General features: G+C 40.0%; 1 protein-coding gene and 1 long non-coding RNA gene across 15 annotated transcripts in view; one reads left to right on the top strand and one right to left on the bottom strand.

Annotated features, from left to right (window-relative positions):
* LOC110261733 (uncharacterized) overlaps window positions 1-24,842 on the top strand; it is a 1,083,992-nt gene that overhangs the window by 881,289 nt on the left and 177,861 nt on the right. For 4 of the 7 annotated variants that reach the window (XR_014809657.1, XR_014809656.1, XR_014809654.1 and 1 more), the window contains one exon: window positions 11,930-12,096. The gene's annotated coding sequence lies outside the window, so the exon portion shown is untranslated. Of the gene's footprint in view, window positions 1-1,000; window positions 1,159-11,929; window positions 12,097-24,842 lie in introns of those variants that run through there. The other 3 variants (XM_084967489.1, XR_014809655.1, XR_014809659.1) reach the window with 3 other exon arrangements.
* Window positions 1-24,842, bottom strand: part of LOC146401208 (uncharacterized) — a 268,508-nt gene that overhangs the window by 118,380 nt on the left and 125,286 nt on the right. Inside the window, exon 4 of one of the 8 annotated variants that reach the window (XR_014809678.1) lies at window positions 11,698-15,413. The exons of the other annotated variants lie outside the window; for them this stretch is intronic. This is a non-coding gene — a long non-coding RNA (uncharacterized LOC146401208). Of the gene's footprint in view, window positions 1-11,697; window positions 15,414-24,842 lie in introns of those variants that run through there. 8 annotated transcript variants of the gene reach the window in all.

Raw genomic sequence — 24,842 nt, forward strand, 5'->3', positions numbered from 1 at the left:
CACCCCCACTGTCTCTTCTCCCAAAGTCATCCTTAATTATTGTTCTAGCTTTCCCCTCCCCTTTTTTTCTTTCTCTCATGTGGAAACATGTAGGAAAATGGTTCAATTAGAGCCAGAGGAAAAGCAGGTGAGACTAACAAGGTGAGTCATCTGCGACTTGGCATTGTGATGCCTCAGTCCTAGAATCTGATTACATTTTTTCCTGGATTTTGAAGCTAGTTTCTATTTAGTTCATAGACAACTCATCCATATATAGTCAACTCTTCAGTAATTACATTCAGAGGATGGGCTTTGAGACTCATCCAAGAAGGAGAGAGTCACATTGTCTTCTTGTTTAATTTTTCACCTCAGCTGTTTATTTGCTCTGAATAAAGTACACAGGATTAGAGAATAAATCACTTACTCTCTCCCAAAGAAGCTTTTCAGCTATAGCAATATGTCTGAGCCCTTCTCTCGGTTTTAATGATTATTAAGTTCTTTGCGGTCTTGTATATTGGTGTGAATCCTTTCCCTGGAGAAAATTAGGTTAAAAAATTTAAGCAATGACAAAGCTACTGCTTAGAACAGGTGTGAGCAAATTATAACCTGCATTCCAAATCTGCCCTTTTGCCTCTTTATACAAGGTTTTACTGGAACACAGATATGCTTATATGTTTACATACTATCTATGGTTGCTTTCACACCATGACGGCAAAACTCAGCAGTTATAACAGAGATCATATGGCCTCTGGAGCTAAAAATATTTACTCTCTAGCCCTTTATAGAAAATGTTAGCCAACTCCTGACTGCAGTGTTACATTTTCTGATATAGGTATAGGTCTCCTTAAATGTGTATAGTTCTTTTCCACCAATCATGCTTAACTGGTTTCCTGATAAAAAGATATCAATAACATGGGGGCTATCTGACACATAGATTAAAAATAAATACTTGAAGGATCCAAAGTTGCACAAACCACCGTCAGCCTAGTGATTCTCTTACTCCTTTGACCATTTTGAACAGAGAACAGAGCTTTCAGAAATCTACAGATCTTCAGTGAAGTATGTCCCAATCATCACACAAGCTCTTCAAAGGTTTTCACCTGTTACTTAACCAGCTTGAAGCATCATTATCATGAGGAAGAATTTTTGACTCACGAAACAGAGCAGCAAAGCAAAAAGGTATTAGTCACATTCACACTATAAGTGGTATTTATACCACCACCATCAGCCCCCAGATTTCAAAACCTTTTAAATCACTTTAGCTTAGAGTGCATTTCCAATGCATTTTTGGCTAAAGATAAACATTCAAAAGAATTAAAAATATAGAGAGAGAGAATAATTCAAACTCTCCAAATTAGTATAAATATGGCATCTTTTTTGTTTAGAGTTGTTTGGGGTTTTTTTTGGTTTTTTTTTGTTTTTTTTTTTGTCTTCTTGCTATTTCTTTGGGCCGCTTCCATGGCATATGGAGGTTCCCAGGCTAGGGGTCTAATCAGAGCTGTAGCCACCGGCCTACGCCAGAGCCACAGCAACGCGGGATCCGAGCCGCATCTGCAAACTACACCACAGCTCACGGCAACGCCGGATCGTCAACCCACTGAGCAAGGGCAGAGACCGAACCCGCAACCTCATGGTTCCTAGTCAGATTCGTTAACCACTGCGCCATGAGGGGAACTCCCTGGGGGGGTTTTTGTTTGTTTTTAGCCATGCCCGTGACATGTAGAAGTTCTCAGGCCAGGGATCAAACCCTCACCACAGCAGCCCAAGCTGCTGCAATGACAATGCCAGATCCTTAACCTGCTATGCCACAAAGGAACTCCCCAAAGACAGCATCTTAATATCTCTCAATCATACTAGGTAGTGTCAGACTTTCTCATTCATTTAGTATTTCCTAGGAGCATCTCCCCTGATCATAATCTGAAGTCTTCCCACAAAGTGAAAGAGAATAATATTCTTAAAAATAATGTTATACTCTTATAGAAAATATTAATATTGAGAATTCTATACTTAACAGAAACAGGTTAAGGTATTTTGGGACATAAATAAAATTTGGAAAATATTTACATTTTCCAACTGACAGAATTCTCTAAGATTTTTACTCCCATTCATCTGAAATTTTAATACCAAGACTTCACTTAAGATAGGCACTGCCCTGTCTGACTTTTCCTTAGGTTTTCATGTCTATTTTTCACTTGTTCTAAAGGCTCAGACCAACATTAATGTGTGAGACAGCCCAGGGTTTACTATTATTGTACTCATTATCTGTTGTATTAAATCTATTGTCAGGCTTAAACATCCAGACTTGCTTAAAAGTCTAAGAAACTGATTTTTAAATAATTTACAAACATTAAATTTAGAGAACCTTTAATTGGATACATCTTGCAAATCTAAATTTAGCAAATTGTAAAAGAGCAGTTTCTACTGATTCCAAAGATGATCTAGTCTAGAGTTGGCTATCTTTCCAAGGTGATATGCCAAATCTTAATGTTTTCACTCCTTGCCTTAGGAGAGTTTGTTATTAGAGTTTGAAGAGAATTTTTGTGTTTAAAGAACCTCTTGTCAACTGGTGCAAAGCACTAATTTTGGACATAGCAGAAACAGCTTCATGTTGATCAGCAAATTTCTTCTACATATATTATCTCATTCATTCTAGAGTAGAAGGTATTGTTATTACCTATTTTTCATCGATAGGGAATGTGAGTTCAAAGAGGCTAAGTTACAGGTCAGGCAGCTAGAAGGATACAAAGTTAGAGTTCAAACCCATGCTTTCCAACTCATCCAAGATCAGATTTTACAAATAGAAAAAAAGGGTGATTAGCTTTTGGACAGATAGCAGAAAACAAAGCAGGCCAAGCACAAGCTATGATCATCTTGACTAAATTTGAGGTGTAACTGCTAGAAAGGCAGGTTACACTAGATTTAAAACAATGAAGAAAGACACACATCATGACAATATAAATATCAGGAAATACAGTAAAATGGAAGACTCAGTGTATAGTGGGGAAGTCAGAGAACCTTCAGAAGCTGAAAGGAAAAACAAAGTTGATGACGAAAAGTCCTAGAAAGGAGTCAGCAATCAGAAAGTTCCAGGAATTGAGAGATCAAAGGACAGGAGCAGAAAATCTTAGATTGCTAAGCTTTCACAGACTATTTTTTTTCCAGGCACACTGCTAGGTACTGAGAATGCATTAACAAAACACTATCCTGGCTCTTCACAATTTCATAATTTTGTAGGAAAAACAGAAACATAGACTGTCTCACCTCATTCTCAATGGTGCCGAATGAGAAAGCATTGGCTGGATTGAGGTTTGTGGAACAAAATGGCAGAGAACTCTTGGCTGGTTTGTGGATAAAGAAGGCCAACAGGAATCTTGGTGCACCAGCATTTACCAGCAACAAGTTAATAACCAGCCGAAACAGAATAAGTGAGGTTCAAAGAGGCGGAGGAGAAAATTATGTTCCCAGGAACATTTCTCCTGGGGACAGGTGATACAAGAAGGGGCCAAAGATAAGCTTCTCCCACTTCACAATTTTGCTTCAGATCAATTCTGGTGCTAATGAAGTGGGATGACCATATACTATTTGACCAAATCTGGACTGTACAGTGAAGATCTTTTGATAATTATTGAGGGCAACTGGGAGGAATGGTCATCTCGTATCTAACATAAGTCTGCTTGTGGGAATGTGGCCAAGCTCTCTTTCTGAGCTTCCCTTTAACTTTGGAGTTGTAAGCTTTCAAAGGGAGGGAGGAAGGAAAGAAAGAAGGAAGGAAGGGAGGAAGGAAGGAAGGAAACTACATGAAATGCCTGGTTTATTGTAGGCAACTCAGCAAATACTACTGCTAAGTAACTAATTATAATAAGCTAAGATCTGCCCCAGTTCTAACTTGGGCCTTAATCAGTACACATTACCTAAAAGGAGAGACAATGACAGTAATCACGACTTTTAGAAGCTTGAGAGATGAGGACTATGACTGTGTCAGAACATTCCTCACACACTTCTGCCTGCCGGGAGTGCTTCAACACACCCAGGCTTCTGCAGCAGCCCACATAACACAGTGAAAGCAGAGGGCATCCTCAGGGAGTTATCTCAGACACAGAGCCAGAACAAGCAGACATGTCATGAAATAGCTTTATGTTCCAGTGAAACACCAAGCGATTTGTACGTTCTGAGGTCTGAGGATCACGAGTGATCCCTTTTCCCATGTAATCTTTTCGACTGTCCTTGCTTAGTATTTATAAAGACTGTCTGGACATAGGAGAGCAACTGTTCCAAAGGAGCAGATCTAATGTTTGCCTCTCTCTTATTTCATCAGTGCTGAAACCTAAAAGCTGAAACATTACAGCAAAAAGCAGGCAGACACTGCAGCAGAGATAGTCAAGAATAATATCGTCACTATTACAGGTGATGATCAGGTAATGGCTCTAAGGCAGAGGCACGGGAAGGGGAGACTTCAACAGTCAGTGATTGTCTCAGTCTGGGGTGATCCTAAAAAGGCACATTTGCAGCCCAAATTGATGATGATTTGCATGCAGGCTTCTCTCACTCTATGCATATATTGCTATTATAGGTTCTGCTACTGGGAATCTCTTGACCTCACATGGTCTCTATTTGCTTCTTCCTAATGGTAACATTATTTTTCCTGCTCTCTAGAACTGGTGGTTTATAAAGAGAATGTGCTTTAAAAAGAATTTACAAGAATTAAAAAAAACTAGTAATAAAAGATCCCAGAAATAGGTTTTAAGTCTCATTTCTCCCATTAAATAGCTAATGGCCTTGGTCAAGTCACTTTGTATTTCTCATCTATAAAGTGAAGAGATTGGGCCAAGCAGATACCAATGTTCTAGAATTCCATCATTCTGAAGCCAAGCCACTTAGATGATTAGAGTATGGGGCAGAAGCTGCAGAGATTTTTAAAAAGAATGGAAAAAGAACTTAGCTCCTTGTTCCTAAAATGACCAGTAGGCCTCTGGGAAACCAGGACTAGGAAGATTTCCTCTCTTATGGAACAAAATTTCTTTTCCTTTTTTTTTTTTTTTTGAGGTTGAGAAAGATGTCATGTTCCTTTCTTGGGTGAACATTTAATTTCCAGAATTAGAATTGATCTCAATGAAATGAAACATTCATCACAAGTGATAAAACCCCAATGTATTTGTCATAGCTTTAATAAAATATGGTTATATTTAAAGCAGCTCTATTAACCCGGCAGTGACTTGGTGCCATTCTGAACAACCACAGAAAGTTTCCAAAGCAACAAGCAAACACTTCTGCTTTATACTCCAGAGGCAAATTTAACGCAAAAAAAAAAAAAAAAAAAAAAAAAGTCATAATAATGAAAAGGAGGGGAAAGCAAAGGTAACCACACATTACTAGGTAAATAAAAAAAAAAACTCATGAGAAAAAACATAAAAAATTTATGCTATTCGCATTTTGAATATAAATGTAATTTCCATTTTGATACACTAAATATGATTTCAAGCTCTGTAAAGACAGACTTCCTTAAAAAAAAAAAAAGGAATTCCTGTCATGGCTCAGTGATTAATGAATCCGACTAGGAATCATGAGGTTGCGGGTTCGATCCCTGGCCTCGCTCAGTGGGTTAAGGACCCAGCGTTGCTGTGAGCTGTGGTGTAGGTCGCAGATGGGGCTCAGATCCTATGTTGCTGTGGGCCTGGCGTAGGCAGGCATCTACAGCTCCGATTCAACCCTTAGCCTGGGAACCTCCATATGCTGCGGGTATGGCCCTAGAAAAGACAAAAAGACAAAAAAAAAAAAAAAAAAAAGATAGACTTTCTTTTCAGTTTCAGTCATCAAGAACTGGAAGATGCCCCCATAATCTTTAGCTTGTTTTCTTGTTTCTGAGAAGCAATCCAGAGTTTGCCGAACAGAAAACACGTTGGTGCTGGTGCTTAGAAACTGGGGACCTTGTCTGGGTACCAGCCAACTGACTAGAAAGAAAATCAGATTTAGTTTCTGCTCTGCAGAATACCACGTTTGAACACCCCCAATTCTGTATTTCTCTAAGTCATTCTAAATAGGTGTCTATCTGCTCTTTGCTGAAACAACTACAGCCTCAACAGTGCAGGAAATAGGAGCCACAGGCATCCACAGAAACGTGGTCTGTAAAACCCCCTAGCATCTGCAGAGGACTGACTCAGACAGGACTTTCTGAAACCAGATTCTAATTTCCTCACTTCAGCTGAAGAAATTTCTGTCTTTAAAGGAGACATGATTGCTAGTTCTCCTTATCTTACGCCAGGGTTTTCCATACACACAAAGACAGTTAGGCCTTAGCTTCCCTTCATTTGCTTCTACTGTCAAGTAGAACAACTTTAAAGAGTCACAGTTCACTGGAGTCCCTATCATGGCTCAGTGGTTAACGAACCTGACAGGTGTCCATGAGGATACAGGTTCGATCTCTGGCCTCACTCAATGCTTAAGGATCTGGCATTGCTGTGAGCTCTGGTACAGGTCGCAGATGAGGCTCCGATCCCATGTTGCTGTAGCTGTGGTGTACGCTAGCAGCTACAGCTCCTATTCGACCCCTATTCTGGGAACTTCCATATGCCATGGATGCAGCCCTAAAGAGACAAAACAAACAAAAAAACAAAAGTCACAGTTTCCTGCACTAGGAATAGTGAGCAGGGGAATTACAGTTTCTAGAAATACTTTCCATATTTCCAAAAGATAATCCTTAGCAATTCCAAACTGAGTCTAGATAAGAAAGCAAATTAATATCCTAATAAAATTGTAACATGTAAGCAAACTGGTAAGATCATTTTAAGAGGTAAGATCCTGGTTTGGGTCATCTGTTTCCCCATGTTTTCTCAACAAGTCATGCTGGATATTTTGTGAAGTGCTGTCCTACAGGGTGGGACCATCTGTCTATGGATACCTGTCCTTTCCTACTATTGCTATTTGACCAACAACTGAAAGGCAAGCAAGCACCTTTCCTCTGGAAGAACTGAAAAAAAATTTTGAAAAGAAGAAGCTAATAGCCATTGACACCCTGCTCTCTTATATTCCATAGTTCCACTGTTGCTCCATCCTAAGATTCTGAGTAGAAGACATTAGTTCCTCAAAAGGAAGAGAGAACCAGTGAAATAACCAGATACAAAGCAACTCCAACATTCCTGCCTCCCTCCCCCTATCCACACACACACATCCATGGCTTGCCACAGTCCATTTGATGCAGAGGTGACTTAGGACAAATATTTTTTAAAATTAAAGCAATTGTTCCAAATCTTGGAACCAAGAAGGGATCCACATCTTTTAGTTAAAATCATGCAAGCAAGCAAACTGGCTGTCCCTACAACGTTGTAAAGTGAAGAATTCTAAGGGTTCTATCAATCAGGAAGCTGGCGTTTTTCTAATCACAAAGCTGTTGATATTTTTAGATGCTGGAAAGTGATTATCTGGAAACATAACAGTGCCATACGCAGGTCCTAGGATCACTGAAAGAGAAGACTATGGAAAGCCTACAACTGATAGTAAAAGATACATTAAGAGAATCTACATAATTATGTCATCATAAGCCTGCATGAACACACAGGAGAGCCAGCATCTTTACATCACACACACACACGTTTAACATCCCACTAACACTTGTGAGCAGGAGAATGAAGCCTTTGTGTAACAACAAAAGGATCATACTGTTTCATTCATACAATACCCACATTTGAGTAACCAGACCCTCCAACACTGAAGCTTTGAACAAGATACTCGCCCCCAAATTAAAACGGATTCTGCAGTTCCATCACTAGAAAAGAATGTGATTTCAGCATCACAAGAGTAAATAAAATAGTAATCCTACTGTTATAAATTATGCATCTTTCATCTCAAAGGACAATAAATAAAGCATCTTTCATCCCTGTGAATCCCAAAGCAGTTAACAATTTATAAACTAGCACACGGGGATCACATGATTCATCGCCAAAAGCCGTCCTGCCCCGTGGTGCTGCGGTATTGTTTTTAATAACACAAAACTGTATTGAGGGAGTTCTCATTGTGGCTCAGTGGGTTATGAACTCGAGTAGTATCCGTGAGGATATGGGTTCAATTCCTAGTCTCACTCAATGGCTTGAGGATCTCGCATTGCCATAAGCTGCAGTATAGGTTGCAGACATCAGCTCGGATCCTGTGTTGCTGTGGAGTAGGCTGGCAGTCGCAGCTCTGATTCAGCCCCTTGCCCTGGGAACTTCCATATGCTGCAGGTGTGGCTCTAAAAAGAAAAAAAGAAAAAAAAACTGTTCTGAAAGATGAGAAGGAAGGAACTATTAAACCAATGGCCTAGATTTGAGTTGAGGAGATAGGAACCTGATAGAAACTCATTCAGAAGTTCTCTCCCATTTAACTCAAGGAGATGTTCATTTTGAGACTTCCCAGACACATAGGTACAACTCTCCAAAGTTCTTGCTAATATTCCCATTTCTTCTCACCTAGTTTATTACCATATACTTTTTGGAAACAAATATTTGGCACATCATATGGACAAACCCTGTCACTCTCCTTTGCCCATCATGAAGCCCAAATTTAGACTAGCATGAAGGAACCCCCCAACATCCAGTCATCCCATCTCAGCTGGAGAGAAACTCTCACATCAAAATAATGTGATTAAGGTGACTAACACTCGACACAAGTGTTCATACAAGGGAGGAGATGGATAATATCTGTCCATACAACAGCGCTATTTCAATGACCACACTCAACCATGGAGGAGTTTGATGACTCATCCAAATTCAAATAGTCCTAGACAGACTAAGTTGGAATGACCCTGAAGAAGTTACTTTCAACTGGTAAGAGATTAGGATCCAGGTTAAAAATAAGATGACCATCGTTTATCGCTCAAACTACGACACGTAGAGTAAAAGAGGCATACTCTAATATTTTCACCAATACAACAAGGGTAAACTGGGACCATCCAAGGCATCCAGCTATTTGATGAAGCGTAAATTTATATACTTACTGCCGTTGTCACAGAAAATCTATGACTGGTTAACATCTATTTGGCCAGCCTTGCTTCTCTAGAAGATGGAATGAGAAAGCATTACAAGAGTTTTAAATTTTGAAAAGTTGAGAAACACTCTAGAATTAACATGGTGCAATTCTTTTGGGAGTGCACTGAACTCTGTGAGCTGCATTTGAAGCCACGTGTGCTCACTTCAGTGGGGTAAGAGGTCCACTAAAGACGGCTGACATATTCAGAAAGGGAAGCTCTTCTCCCCAGCCTTTGTCTTTGGCATTGTATGAACCTCTGGAGGGCTGCCAAGGGCTTCACAAAGGTTGTGTTTTCCTTATTCACACATTTGAGATAGAACATCATGGGTGATGATTATTACCAAGGGCCACATTTTCACCTGCCAAATGTGGCATCTCCTTAATAATGAGCCATCTCCTCTCATTTTAGATCCTGAACTTCATTATGATAAAACAGGACAAGTATCATCTACCCAGCTGTTAGCATCTCTATACAAATATTTTAGGTTTTCTTAAAAAGACATCTTTTCAAATACACATTGATGCTGAGATCCTACAATGTCAGAATCCAAGGCAGCAGTCTGGATTGGCTTCTTAGAAGTGCTTTTTATCATTCCCAGTCTTGAGTGCTCTCTGTGTATGAGTTTGTTTGGGCTTTTACAAACAAAAACAAAAACATAAACTCAACTTGAGCTGCACTAGAACGTACATGAAAGCACATACCTACAGAAAATAAGCTTCCTCCGAGTTTCCAAGTCTTAGGCTTCGCAAATATTGACAATGTCAGCCCTGTATGAGCTTTTACACATGTAAGCATTCAATCAATACATGGATTGATACTTAGGATATGATCTAGAGGCAGTTAAAAAGAGCAGTGTTGGAGAAGAGTGAGGAGGAAAAGACCTGTCTGCAGCCCTGATTTCTGAATATACTGCAGAACTCAGAACAGGGTAGGTGTTCAATAAATATTTGTTGAGTAAGTGTTGAAAGAATGCCTATAAATCTTTCTTTTCTCACAATGACTCAAGCCTATAAAGTAGAATGATAACCCTTCGGCTAGGAAGGTTGGCCTTTGCGGTCTCCCCCACTGCCTGCCTGATTGCAGGCAGTGACAAAGCAGCTTGGCTGCCTCTGCTTCAACCTCAAGTTCTTGGTTTTCCAACAGCTTTATTAGATAACTCATCTTTTCTTCACTTGAAACAGATGCAGAGACCAATGCATATCCCAAGGTGAAAAAGTAAGACTCTGAGCTTGGGAAAGTCACAGCTGTAAAGGCAAACCATGAACTAGGCTAGGCCAGGCAACTCCCAATATTCACCCTTCTTTGAAACTAACTCACAAATGCACACTCTGAAATTAAAGAGACTCTGCTCTTAAGCACGGGGCCTGTTTTCATAAATGAATTCCAGGTTGCAACCACCACCTATGCTGCTATGCACAGTTACGCTGCAACTCCCCTTTCACTTAAAGCTTTTCTTGCTCAAATTTAATGAAAGGTAGACCCCTAAGAGTACACAAATGACTAGAAGCTACTATTACCCACTAAAAAACAAAGCAACATTAGCTGAAGGCCCAGTAGGTCCTTATGCAGCTGACCTTTTTTGGGAACAAAGTGTTCCAGACTTACGAATTTGCCTGATAAATGGTTTAGGAAATGGCAGACTCAACATGCAGACCAAATGCAAGGGGTCATGTGACTCATGATCTGAATAAAATCCCTGCAAGAACAAAGTAGGGGTTGTAGAAGGTAAATGAAATCCATAGGAATCCCTAAAGAGACTGCAGGGAATTTGCTGGGTTTCCCCCAACACACAGAAATTTGAGCAAATACCATGTGAATCTCAAACGACAGGGTGCCTTCTGGCTAATACTGGAGAGGAAGGAAGTGGCAAATTTGGGGCTAGAATCCAGGTGTGTTCCAAAGAGTCAGTGGCTTTCCAAAAGTCATTTTACTCTTTAAATATATGGAAATGTGATTCATACATAAATTTGTCCAAGATTGAGAGGAATTTTAGAATGTAACTGTATCAAGGGCAGGAAGTGTGTGAGATATATATCTGTGTGTGTGTGTGTGTGTGTGTGTGCATATATATCTTTAAATAATGCACAACACAGTTTTGCTTTCCTTCCTTCTGCATGACCATGGCTAATCAGAGCCCTTTTGTCAGGCAGGTGAGGAAGAGCCACCCACCATTCAGGGCTTGTTTCCACTTGCCCCAAAGGTGAGAAGCAGTCGCACTGCCAGCTGCCCTGAGAGTGACTCTGTTTGCCCCACCCCCAACTGTCGCCCCAGGCCTTGCCCACACCTCTCCCAGCCCAACTGCAGGCCTTCTTAAAGGACCCTGAGGCCCCAGCGTTACCCGGCAACCACACACCTGTGAGTTAGGTCAGCCAGGCGGTACTAACCTGTGTGTTCGGGCTTGCTGGCGCCCGTGTATTCTTTGCTCCCTGAGAGCTCACACCCTCACCTCAGAGGAGAACGGAACTGATTGTTTGCCCTCTCGGTTTCCAAGAGACAACAGCTCCTCTGAGGAGCTCTCTGTCGAATGTCCAAAAAGGCTAAGGTATACACCATAGCATTAACCTTGAAAATGCAGCTTTTAAGAAAGTATCCAGTTTTATCTGGGGAACTTTATCTCTGCCCGTAAACCAGATCCTTACCTTGGAAAATTTAGGAAAAGAACTGTGAATAATAAATTTAATAATATCAGGAGAAAAAAAAATATTATGTAACAATTAGGCTTTTTTTTTTTTTTTTTTTTGCTTTAATCTCTGTTTCTCTCCAGCCCCTCCCTCCCACCAGAAGGGGTTCATGGTGTCAAACTTCCAGGGGAGAGTTAATGAGACGGCTCTGGGACTGGCCTTCCTGTTTCAATGAGCTGCATTGGGGTTTGACCCATGATAACCCTCCAATGTACCCATTGTTCTGGTTCCTGGCATGGAAACCTGACATTGACCTCACTTCCGTCTGCAGGCCTCCCTCGTCTAGGACACCATTTTCTGGAAAAAAATGAACATCTGTAAGGACAGCCAGCTAGGCTGTTACAAGGCCTCCTCCTTCCATCACCCCACAGGGAGTAAATCTGGGCAGGGAAGGACCCAGCCAGATGTGGATGTCTGCATGCTGCTGGGGCAACATCCGTAAGTATTTTGTAAACGTTTCTTCAGTCCCCCTTAGTGCATTAAGGAAGTGCACTGGCTTGTAGTTGGCAAGGGGGAGGTGGGAAGGAAGGGGGATGGGCTGGGAGTTTTGGGTTAATAGATGCAAACTATTACATTTAGAATGCATAAGCAATGAGGTCCTTCAGTATAGCGCAGGGAACTATATCCAATCACTTCTGATAGACCAAAGTGAAATATGAGAAAAAGAATATATATATATATGTATGACTGGGTCACTTTGCTATATAGCAGAAATTGATAGAACATTGTAAATCAACTGTACTTTAATAAAAAAAATTATTAAAAGAAAAAAAAAGAAAAGAAAATGCACTGTTCTTCCTGCTCTGTGTACCATACCCCTAAGCTCTGCACTTCTAGGTATGGATTAGGCTGCAGTACAACCTGACTTCCCTTGCTCCTCTAGCTTTCTTTTCTTTTCCCTGACTTTCCCCCTGAGTGTTTCTCTTTCTCATGTGAGTGATCCCATTCTCTTCACATGTGACTTCTCACCTTATCCTGTTTCTCTTTGTTCTACTCTCTCCTCCATCCATCCATCCCTACCCCCACTATAGTCATTGAGTGCTTGGCCTGAAAAAGTCCATATTAAGTATTTAAGCTCCCATGAATGGTGTTTTCTAAATCATCCTGTTTGATTTAAAAAAACAAAACAAAACAAAACTAGAGATCCTCATACTAAGTGAAGTACGTCAGAAAGAGAAAGACAAATACCATATGATATCACTTATATGTGGAATCTAAAATATGGCACAAATGAACCGATCTACAAAACAGAAAGAGATTCACAGACATGGAAAGCAGACCTGTGGATGCCAAGGGGAGGGGCAAGATAGACGAAGACTTTGGGGTTGGCAGAGGCAAACTCTTACATTTAGAAAAGATAAGTAATGAGGTCTTACTATATACAGCACAGGGAACTATATCCACTCTCTTGGGATAGAACATGATGGAAAATAATATGAGAAAAATAAATTATTTATATGACTGGGTCACGATGCTGTATAGCAGAAATTGACACAATGCTGTAAATCAATTATACTCTAAGAAAAATAAAATTTTAAAAATAAGTAATTTTTTTAAAGCTAGAATGTGAAGTCAGACAGGACTCCAGTGGCTTCCAAAGATGTCTCTTTTGGGTTAAGCAACCCTCACTGTGAAGAAGCAAATACTGCTTGCTAGTATGGCTCTAATCAGCTTCCTTTCTTCTATTTGGGGAGCCATTTCTGAATCAACCTACTCCCTTAATTTTTTTTTTTTTTTTTTGTCCTCACCCATGGCATGTAGAAGTCCCTAGGCCAGGGATCAAACCCAAGCCACAGCAGTGGCAATGCCAGATCCTTATCCCCCTGTGCCAGTAAGGAACACCTTCCTAAATCTTTTGCAGACAACTCTGTCCCCAAGAGTGTTTGTTTCCCAGCTGCTTTACAGAAACCACCTCCAGGTTAAAGTCTCCTAGGCTTTGAGCTGTTAGAACAGAAAAGCTACTAGTGCTACTCCTCAGGGCTCCTTTATAAGGATCTGAGTACAATGATGTACAAGTCAGAGGTCAAGGGTCTCCCTTCCTTCTCTCAGAGACTCAGACATTTTCTTCTCATCAAGAAAACTATTAGGTTGCTACTGTTACTTCAAAAAAAAAAAAAAAAATCAAGTGTAGGAATGGAATACCAAACAAGCTGTTTTTTAAGAAGACGAAATCTCTCCCTTTAGGGGTCTTTTATAATTTACTTTGTTCTCCAACACTGGGATTTTATAAACCTGTTTCGCTCTTGAAATCTCACCTGAGGGAAAAAAAAAAAATCTCTTGCTCTTTTTTTTTTTTTTCTTCGCTGACAGGGTTCATTGTGTTTTGAGTTTCCTTGTTTCAATAGGAAACATTTACATGTTTTATGTGCTGTGTATTATGTATATATATAATGCTAGAGAAACCATTAGCAGTGCCAAAGTTAATAGCCTAAGAATGTATAGCATAATATACTGCAGTGTCACTGATAGAATGAAAAAGATTTAACAGAGGACTCAGGGGGAGAAAGTATAAACAGTATGAAACTATTACTACTCCAGCTAGTTGTGAAAGAGCTCAATGTGAAACCAACCAGAAAATGATCATCCCACAACTATAAATATAAAGCACTAAAAAAGACAAAAGCTCTCCAGCACTGAGAAAAATCCATAAATAAAAGCACCCCTAAAAGCATTTGCTGGCAAAAGTATTTAGTGTGGTAATAAAAATGAGTATTTGTTTTCTTTATATTAAGTGATTTTTTTTTTTATGGAATCGGTACATTTAAACACTACATAAGAACACAAGAACAGGAGTTTGTGTTTGGTACCTAATTGAGTATAGAATCAGGAAAATGAAGACTCTGAAGAGGCTGTGAGCCTCTACACTATACAGTCAAGGTGACTTGTAATGCCCCGTTAAGTGAAAGGTGTTCCATACAGAAAAAAAAAAAAAATTCATTCTCTGAAGGCACACACATAAAATACACACACATCAACACACAATATAAAACAGGGTTCTCTTTTATGGTTTTATATTCTGCACACAAATGTTTGCGTATACATAGGGTAGCATCTTGAGGGAATCTGTACTCCAAAAGGCAATTCTATCAGGTCAAACTTCATATTAAATATATTTAAGTTAAGAAATATATTATAACCTCATTTTATGTTGTTGCAATTCATTAGGTGACATAGGAAAGAGTGACTTTTTAAAAGACAGTGTACCTCTTGTCAGTGAAAAGAAAATCTCAGTAGTCCCAAGCACTAAGTACTAAGCACTTAGAAACAAAAAGGAGAGAATTAAAGAATAAACTTAACGAATTGCATGTAATATCATCTTGATTCATCAGGTCAAAAACTTCCAAGTCTCACCCAGACAAGGGGGATCACGATGTTAATAATGAAATCTAGGGAGTTCCCGTCATGGCTCAGTGGTAACAACCCAACTAGGAACCATGAGGAAGCAGGTTTGATCCCTGGCCTCGCTCAGTGGGTTAAGAATCTGACATTTCTGTGAGCTGTGGTATAGGTTGCAGATGCAGCTCAGATCCTGTGTTGCTGTGGCTGTGGTATAGACCAGCAGCTGCAGCTCTGATTTGACCCCTAGCCTGGGAACTTCCATATGCTGCAGGTGCAGCCCTAAAAAGAAAAAAAATAATAATAAGCTTAATAATGAAATAATAATATAAATAATTCTACCTCATTTGTGTTCTGAACTTTCACGAATCCAAGTGACTAAAGTGTATGGACCAGCTTCTTCACTCCTCACATTCATTCTGTGGGAGAAAGAAGTAACCAGAGAATCCTGATGAGCGCGGTTGCTGGAAATAAAGACACAGCAATGGAGGTTAGTAGAACCTGTGCCTCCACCCCAGTATCCTTAGCAAAAGAATTGTTAATGCAGTGTCAAGTGGAATCATGTGCCTTTCCAATGTCTAGACTGCCCTGGAGCAATGTGAGAGGGAAAGTTTGGACCTTCTGCAGTTGCCAATAACTGCCTGAAAAAAAACCTACAAGAATAGCAGTTTCATATGGATTTAAATGAATTGTTTTTAGACTTAATACAGAACTTGATCCACTGAGAATAGTTTGTCTGCTGCAAAACAGAGGAGTTTCCAGATGGCTTAGCAGGTTAAGGATCACTGATATAGCTCGGGTCACAGTATGAGGAAGTTCCCAGGCCAGGGATCAAACCCACATCATAGCAGCCACCTGAGCCATAGCAGTGATGAGATCCACCAGGGAACTCCATCGTTACACCTATTTGCTCCTGAATGCCTTTGTGTTTGTTTCCTGCAGCAGCTATAACAAATCAATACAAACAGCTGGCTCAAAGGACAGAAATTGCTTCTTTCAAAGCTCTGGAGGACAGAAGTCAATCAGCAGGACCACATTCCTTCTGGAGGCTCTGGGGGAAAATCTTCCTTAGCTTTTTAGGCTTCTGAGGGCTGCAATGTAGACATATCTTTGGAGCCCTATTCAGTCTACTACATACTTCAACCTATTCACATCCACTCCAAAACGCACGCACACACACACACACACACACTCCTCTACTTAACCAACCATCACTATCAGTAGCACTGACAGGTGACTTCTTATTTTTTAGGATTCAAGATCAGTTTTCGGTTTCCATGAGATTTTCTACATTACCAGGCATTCTTAGCAGCTCTGGACTTGTCTACTCTCCTTGCTGAACTTCTATGATTCCATTTTCCTGATGCCATTCTTCCCACCATTCCTTTTCAGGTTAACTGGCTGGTACCACTTCCTCCTCCATGCACCTCTAAATGGCAGTATACACCAGAGAACCTCCTCTTTTCTTCTTACCTTTTGCTTTCTCTGGATAAAGCTATCCACTCGCAGAACATTCAACTCAAGTCTTTGTGTTTGTTACTGAATCATGACCTTAGACCCTTCAATCAATAGAAATTGATAAAAAGTCAAGAAAAGGATTTCAGACCAGGCTTTATCAGGACTCATTCTGCAGCCCAAGGGAGTGAAAAGAAGTAACCAGTTCCCTTGTTCACCCACCAGGAGGGAGGTGAGCTGCTTCCTTAAATGGAGCGAGGGTGGCGACAGATCAATGGGTCAGGCAGGAGGGGTGGTTTCAGTAGCCTACCCACTCCCATGGTGGAGCCTGGATCATGCACGGCTCCCTGCTTCTGCTCTCAGCACCTCAGAAAGGGCAGTTGGTTTGTGGCCTATTTGCATCTTATTGTTCATAACTGCCCCAACTGTGCATGCATGCAGTTACTTTTAGTCCCTTATAGTTTCTTTGTATTCTGTTGCTCCTGGAACATTTGTCCAGGTATAAATGCAAGCACTCCAGTAAAGGGCCCCACATCGCAGGTCCCAGGCTATCTCATGTGGAGTTTGCCCAGTCTGAATGCCATCCACCTTCTTGCATGACTTTCCACACCAGCACTGTCCAGTGGAACTTCCTGCTATCATGGGCATATTCTATATCTATGCTGACCTACACAGTAAGTCGCTGGCCAAATGTGGCTGTTGAATATTTGAAATGTGGTTGGCTCCTAAGGAATTGCATTTTAAATTCTTGTCCTTTTAATAAATTTAAGTAGTCACATGTACTTGCTACCTTATTGATCAGTGCAAATCTAAAGTCCCTTCTCCCCTCTGTGACAATCCTAGTGAACTTACTCATTCACATAATATGCCTTTCTACTGGGTGACATTTCAAGCCTCAACTGTCACCTCCTCTGTGAAGCCTTTTCAACCATTCCAGGTTAAACTATCAGTTGCACTTTTGTCTTTCCATAACTCATTTTCCATTATTGTATATAAAATTATGGTCATATAATAAACATATAACATGCTATATATGATATTATATTTTATATAAATATATAATTTTACAGTTTTATATGCTTGAACGCCAAGAAAAGAAAGACTGTATCTTAATTCATTCTGTAGTCTTTCGATCTGGTACCTGACCATTGAATCAATGAAAAAAATGGGTGACTCTGTTGCTTAGAGATCACCCTTCATGATGAGAGGTAAAGCTTAACAAGGTGCAGGCTCTAAAAAACGAGCTTCTGCTTCCTTTCATAATGCCCTCATGAGAACAGCCAAGTCCAATAATTCAAGAAGGTTTTGCATCCATTAATTGGATGATAGGGAATCTTGTATTTGGGGTCTGTTTGGTTTTTTTTAAATTATTCTTATTACAGCTGACACACAATGTTCTGTCAATTTCTGCTGTACAACAAAGTGACCCAGTTATAAATATATATACATTATTTTTCTCATATTATCCTTCATCATGTTCCATCACAAGTGATTAGATATAGTTCCCTGTGCTACACAGCAGGATCTCATTGCTTATAAACTCCAAATGCTAGTTTGCATCTACTAACCCCAAATTTCCAGTCCATCCCACTCCCTCCCCTCCCCCTTGGCAACCACTAGTCTGTTCTCCCCTGTCCATGAGTTTGTTTGGTTTGGTTTTGGTTTTTAATGAGTTGCAGTTTTTAGCTTTAAACACTGGAAGTTAACATGGTTAACTGGGTACAGGAGCCATTTGGCTGTCACTCTTCATGCTTAAAGTGCAAATCATTCTAAGAATCACTCTTCTCTGAAATCTGAACTATGGTGATTTGGAGAATTCCAAAGAGTGATGCATAATTTTTTTGAAATTAAAGGGAAAAAAAAGGCTGATATTTTTGCTAAAAGAGGAAAGGTGAGAAAAAGCAAAAAAAAAAAAAAAAAAAGAAAAAGAAAAAAAAAGTCTCCAATTTTGGCTATAGGAGGTACGTGGGTGCCTACATTTGTTAATGGAGCAAAGGACAGCATTAGCAAAGAGTTAGGCAGGCATACAGATTGCAAGAAAGGAGACTCATGAAGGCTTTTTCTGGTCCTGTGCTTTCAGCCCAGCCTTCACTGCCTGTGGCTGCTCTTTTTATGAAAACTGGTGCACATTTAACTGCTATAGCTGTTGGCTCCTAGGCTTAGTTTTACCCACAGAGGAGGCATTCATTCACACTTTTGCTATCATTTCCATTAAACCGTGGAAGCATTAGTGGTACCTAATCTAATTGGATAAGGAACCACCAAAACAATATATCCCCTAAATATCCTAATTATAAGGTATCTAGAAACATAGTGGTGTACTTATTGAAAATAAGTACATTCACTGGAAACTTAAAATTTTCCTTCCTAAGTATGTGGAAAAACCAAGTAATCTTTGTGCAGAAGGCAGGAAGTAGCAATTCCATTAAGATATCTCGTGAAAAGAAAAAAGAATTACTCCCATTTTGTCTATTTCAAGCTCCATTTTTCTCATATTGTAACTTAGAGAATCATTCAGAGAAACAGGGTGGGAGGAAGAATACACCTAGTTTCATTGGAACCTTAGATGCATTTTTCTTTCCTGTTTTATCAGAACATGCAGGCGACATCTTCTTAATGAACGTCTTCAAACTTCTCTACCTTTTAGAAGTGTCTCTGGTGTGCCCTGGGACAATGGTCTCTGACTGTAGCTTTTAAATAAGCTCGTGATATAGAGTAATTTTTTTTCTTAGCTCTAGTCATTGTTTTACCTGCCTTAGTGGGAATTATGGATTTGATTTATGGACTGAAAGACTTGGTCCTTTTTAGGTTCTTTATCTCTATCCCTTCCTGATGCACGATGCTTCCAACAGTCTCTGAATACCTGGGCATCCTATCTGCAAGAGGAGTTTAAAATGAAAGTAAAAATAAGAGCAAGATGGTTTATTTATGGCACTCTGGGTGACCATTTTTCATTAAATAGATTCCTGCATATATGTGTATGTTTAGTCATATATTTATTTATTCCTTCAACAGACTCTTCTGCTTTAGGCATTATGCTTGGCACTGGGAAGAATCTGTAGTGATTTTATGTTCTAAACTAAAATGAGACAGTGGCCAAACACTGAACTCTACTTTGAACAGTGTCCACGGCTATGACAATGGAAATGGATAGGCAAAGACAAAGTAACTCTAGCAGGGCATGTTTATTCTGTTTTAATTTTGGTCACTATGTTAATCAAATAAATAATCAGGAAACACCTGTGTTCAGTGAGTTAATAAAAATGTATGACACATGCTTCTGATGAAACAAACTACCCATCTTGGAATCCACAGGTGCTGCAAAATTAACCGCAAATAACCAAGCAACTAATCCCATCATCACTGGGAGTGCAAGCTCTGAGTCGAATATGCATACTTATCACCCCAAGCAGCTCTTAAAGGTGAAGTAATGCTTATAGGTCTACTAAAGGGCTCACAGAAGAAGGATTATCTAAGAACACAGAGTATTTGGGTGCAGGGAGGTAGAATACAAGATTTCAGTGAGACCTCCTCCTTGATTCCTCTAACCAATAGATATGTGCTATTTTGGCACATGCACACCTTGATGGGCATGTACAAAACCAGGCAAGTTTTTAATCCTCGGGGTGATGGGATAAAATAACAGTCTAGTGCTAGAATGGCACCAACAGCTACTTTTTGGAAAATAGTGCATTTTCTTCTCCATTTGGGCAACATATGAGTAAGTTCACTAAAATAAGCCAGAAAATATTCCTGACTCGTTCAAATGCAATCTGTGAGTTCCAAAAATAAATAAAGATTGCTCCTAAGAAGTCTAGAACATGATATGATGCAAAGCAGTGGTAACAGATTAAGTGCTCTCATGCTCCCAAACATCTGATTCAGCCCATTCTGCCTGGTTAACATGAAAATAAGATGTGCGCAGAGATCTTCAATTATAACTTTCCTCACAAGTCCCCAGATCTGGAATTTTAAAAATGCACTTGATGAAACATAAGTAGTGGTGATAAGTGTGTGTGTGTGTAGTCACTCTAAAATGTAACATAAGCACAAATCATTTCATGCTTATTGATGGGCAGAGGAATCACAGAACAGCACTGCTATTACAGGAAAAGTTCAACAGTTCTGCTTAATTATAAAATAAATATACCCTGCTTAATCATACACACACATTCTAATCACACACAAGCTCAAACTCTTTGCCATCCCTAGCAACCTCTCATCTGATCCTTAATAAGGAAGTATTTGAAGACAAGTGATAGTGGGTATGAAAGTGATTATAAAAGAAAACCTGGAGATGTTGCAGCCAGGGAAGACATTAAGTCACAGGAAGTAGGATGTCATTCAAGGGTCTGCCCAAAGGAGGAGCCATTCTCAGACCAACTCCAGCCAGGAAGTTACTCTCCATGCCACCTGAGACTGGGTGGAACATACAGTGTTGAGATCATTCTGAGAGATAAGCACAATTTCTGTGATGATAAGTACTTCCTGGAAAAAGATTTTACCAGATGGCTCTGAAAGAGGAAAATGCCATTCGAAAAATATTAACAATGGACTCTGAGTGGATACAAAAGCTGAGCCTTGCAATTATGTGGAAACAGTAACCAAAATGTGATAGAAAGGCATGACCATCTCAGTACATAATGTGTAAAGCACAAATAATAGGAGGAGATGCAGGAGGGAATAGACAGAAACGGGACCAGTGGCCCCAATTCTTCACCCTTCCCTTTATCATCACTCTTCACCAAGTGAACGGCATTTCCTCCCCCAGCACCACCCCCAAACAGAAGCAGAAGCTATTTCCTCATTTTGGATTTGATCCTAAGATACACTTTCACCAACAGAATGTAAATGGGAGTAATACGGCCAAAGGCTTGAGGTCTAAGTGACAGGGCTGTCCATTGCTAAGGGAACTCAGCAAGAAAAGTACTTGCCCAGGCTAAACACCAACTCCTGCTGGAGCGTGAGAGATCAGGTCAGCCTATATCCTCTGAGAACAGCCCCAATCAGCCAAGCTCCTGCCCACTTTCAGACCTGGGAGAATGATTGCTTACTTTGTATGTCCCTGCGATTTTTGTGCTTATTTATTTTTCAGCAACAGCTAACTGATAGAAAAAGACTGATTATCTTCAAGTATATGAGGACATTTTCTTTCTTGAATGGAAAAGAGAAACTACTAGTAGAGATTCAGGCTAAAAATAAGGAAGATTAGTATTGATATCCCCCTTTTTAAAAAAGGAGTTTCATGAATGGTTAAGATAAATGCTGAAGCCTCAATTAGCCTCTAAAAGAAACAAATCAAGTGATCTTTGTTTCTTCACACTTATTGATGCCCACAGATAAGGCAACAGAAAATAGAAATTTCATCTGATTAAAAACAGGCTCTCTGGCAGCTTCTTGAAACAGATAAGAAAATTTTCCTTTACATTAACCTACTCCACCATGATACAGAGGGTCAATCTAGTACTTTTGTTAAGACATATGGTTTATCTTGGTCCTCATTAACTTGAATCTAGTTTCTCAGAACAAATGTTCTCTTGAGAAATTAAATAACAGAGAAACACCTCAAAACTAAAAATAAGAGAAAGATCATTGTGTTAAACTAAGCTTTAAGTTACATTAAAAGGGTTTATTATTATTATTATTATTAAATTAGAAGTTGGATAACAACCAGGAAGCTTCCAGGGAACATTTAGATGAGTTTGTTTGTATGTGCAAATATCAAGTACCATTGTTAAGGTACTTACTCTAGAGTCAGACAGATACAGGTACAGATCCCAGCTCTGATACTTAATAGCTATATGACCTTGGGTAGGAAGTTAGTTTCAGAGCCTGGCTGCCTATGAAGTAAGAAAAGCATGCACATAGTATGTGTTTTGCACATGGTATGTGTTTAACACATAGCAGCTATTACCACCATCATCATTAATACCATCATCATGATCAAAATTATCATCATTCTCATTATCATAAAAAGTTGGGAGGAAGAAGGGATATGATCCAAGCTGTGCTTTAGGAGATGAATTTGGCAGGCATTCACAGAATGTACTGGAGAGGCCGAGCAAACTAGAAACACAAATGGTTTTATTTAGAATATCTCTATCTTGGCCATCACCCTCTTGCAATATCCCATACACCCACACTCATCAGAGCTGGAGTAGAAAACCTAATACTAAACCACAAATAAGGTAATGCTGGCGTTTCCACCCTGAATGAGTAACAGCCAAGGATCCAGACAGGAGTATTCCTTATCCCCACTTTGCTCCGGAGCTCAGGGCTAAATAACAGACAGACAGATTCCAGGCTTATGCCTAGAGATCTCACCCTCAGCACTCACTTGCAATGATCCTACATGGTCTCTTTGCTGCCTACACTGCTGGCCATCTGTTACAGTGGCATGCTGCCAGCTTATAGGAGAGCTTGCCTACTTTGCAGAAGCCTGGGGGCCAAGGAATAGTTTCGACAGAAGCCCTTATAAAACTCACGAGGGTGCCTGGCGAGAACTCCTGCGTGCCCCTCCTTCTCCCCACTCAGCAATGCTGATGGTGATTTTTGCTTCACCACATTTTATTTCACCTGTTGACTAAACCGGTTGGGTCTCCAATCTAAATCTTGAAATCTGGAGAGGAAAAAACATGAACCATGTGTAGATACCTGTGGCTGCCAAACAGACAGGTGGTGTTATTGCCTGTTTCTTGGCAGGGCTAATGGAAGCAGCAGGGTTTCCATCAATACTCTGCTAGTGCCTCCTCTAATTCCCCAGCATTCTCCTTCCCCCATGATACCTGCCTCTTTCTCCCAGTCCTTGCACTATCCGTGAGCTTGAGCAAAGACTGCTTTGCTTTGCTCGTCTTCCACCTGTGTCCCCATTAATTTAAGTGAAAAATATTAAAACAGGTATGTATGTCATTCTTAGAAGCCACAAAGAAAGATATTTAAATGCATTTAATACCAATGCTTATGTATGACTACAATATTTTTTTTTCTCTTTTTTCTTTTTAGGGCCGCACCCGCAGCATATGGAGGTTCCCAGACTAGGGGTCTAATCGGAGCTGCTGCTGCCCGCCTACCCCAGAGCCACAGTAATGCCAGATCCAAGCCGCGTCTGTGACCTACACCACAGCTCACAGCAGTGCAGGACCCTTAACCCACTGAGCGAGGCTAGGGATCGAACCCGCAACCTCATGGTTCCTAGTAGGATTCGTTTCCTCTGTGCCAAGATGGGAACTCCCAATATGTTTCATAATTATATTAAAAAATATATATCCTTTGGGGCTGATAGAGCCAGAAGAGTAAATGTCAATTCTAAGTTAATAAAATAAAAATCTTCGAGCCAATGACCAAGAAAGAGCATTTTCAGTTTGTATTCCATTAGGTATTAGCTTTGTTTAAAAATAGAGAATACATTCAAATATCTAGAGTATGTGTTAATAAGTAAAACAAAAACACTTTGGCTAGTCCTACAAGTAGGTATTTGGAACTATTAGGGAGCAGTTCAGAGATAAGAGTTTAAATGTCATCTGATGATGAAAAGGATGGTGATTTTCTAGGCCAATATTCACTCACACTCATTCATTCATTCAACAGCTATGGATCAGGCACTGGGCTTAAGGTGAATGCAAGAACATCTCTGATCAAGAATTTCACCATCTAGAGTTATATGTATATATGTGACCAGGCAAGCATACAACAAAAGAGAAATGCAGTGATGGAGACACACAGAGGTATTATGAAAGTACTCACTCCAACCTGGAGAGAAGTAGCGAAAATGTCCAGGAAGAGATCAAAAGCAGGTTCCATTAAAAGTCTGAATTCATACAGCATTGGAAGGGGAGTTCTCATCATGGCGCAGCAGAAATGAATCTGGTTAGGAACCATGAGGTTTCGGGTTCAATCCCTGGCCTCGCTCAGGGGGCTGAGGACCTGGCATTGCCATGAGCTGTGGTGTGAGCTGCAGATGTGGCTTGGATCCTGCATTGCTGTGGCTGTTGTGCAGGCCAGCAGCTGCGGCTCCGAATCAACCCCTAGCCTGGGAACCTCCATGTGCCATTGGCGCAGCCCTAAAAATAAAAAATAAAAAAAATAAAGCATAAGAAGAACTAGATATCATTTACCCTGACTTAACAGGTTGGATGATTCTACACATCTATTCATTATCCAAATCTGGCAAAAATGTCTGGATTAGATTAGAAAAAATCTACAAAATGGGACTGCTCTGTCACCACAGGGTGAGTATAAAAATCCACAGATATAAAGTCTACAGATTGTATAAATGAACGTTATAATTACCATTTACCTCAAGTACTCTTTTTCATCTACTGAAGGATTAAAAAAAAATAAAAAGAAGAAAAAACTACAAGAAATGTAGCAAGTAGTTTTGGCTTATCCATTTC

The sequence above is a fragment of the Sus scrofa genome, chromosome 7, assembly GCF_054392235.1.
Source record: "Sus scrofa isolate SSC_HxYL_T2T_F1_AM1 chromosome 7, Sscrofa_HxYL_maternal_Yorkshire_Landrace_v2.0, whole genome shotgun sequence".
Taxonomy (NCBI): domain Eukaryota; kingdom Metazoa; phylum Chordata; class Mammalia; order Artiodactyla; family Suidae; genus Sus; species Sus scrofa.